Below are 641 nucleotides of genomic sequence, written 5' to 3' on the forward strand. Positions count from 1 at the left end.
CAACATGGATAAATCTTAAAATAATTTCTCTGAGAGCAGCCAGACCACACCCACACCAAAAAAATCAATACTGTGTGAAAGCATTTATGTAAAACTCTAGACATGCAAACTAACCTGTAGTGAGAGCAGGTTAGTGGGTCTTGGGAGGGACAGACAAGGGCAGGAGAGGGGATTACCAAGCGGGCACAAAGAAACTTTTGGGAGTGATAATTCTTGGTTTTTTTTAAGAATGATATACTTTTAATTTTATTATTATTTTTAATGGAGGCACTGGGGATTGAACCCAAGACCTCTTGCGCGGGAAGCACGCACTCTACCACTGAGCTACACCCTCCCCACCAAGTTCTCTATTTTGATTCTGGTGATGGTTTCCTGGATATATGTACATGTCAAAGTTGATTAAATCGTGCACTTTAAAATGTGCACCTTACCATGTATCAATTATACCTCAACGAAGTTGTTAGAGAGAGAAGCTGCTGGTCAGAATAACCCAGGGCCAGGAAAGAACAATGAGGAGAATGAACAACGGAGAGAGGCCTGAAGCCAGGGCGAGGCAGAAACCAGGGCAAGGTGAGTCCTGCACACTTGTCTCCGTGCCACTGGCTGCGGGAAGCTGGCTGCCCTGTTAGGGCCCCTCCCCA

At 45.4% G+C, this 641-nt stretch overlaps 1 non-coding gene across 1 annotated transcript; it reads right to left on the reverse strand.

The window, feature by feature from the left end:
* Nucleotides 1–262: 262 nt before the first annotated feature.
* On the reverse strand, nucleotides 263–335 carry TRNAG-CCC (transfer RNA glycine (anticodon CCC)). The gene has a single exon. It is a non-coding gene; the product is annotated as a tRNA-Gly (tRNA).
* Between the last annotated feature and the right edge of the window lie 306 nt (nucleotides 336–641).

The sequence above is a fragment of the Camelus dromedarius genome, chromosome 1, assembly GCF_036321535.1.
Source record: "Camelus dromedarius isolate mCamDro1 chromosome 1, mCamDro1.pat, whole genome shotgun sequence".
NCBI lineage: Eukaryota > Metazoa > Chordata > Mammalia > Artiodactyla > Camelidae > Camelus > Camelus dromedarius.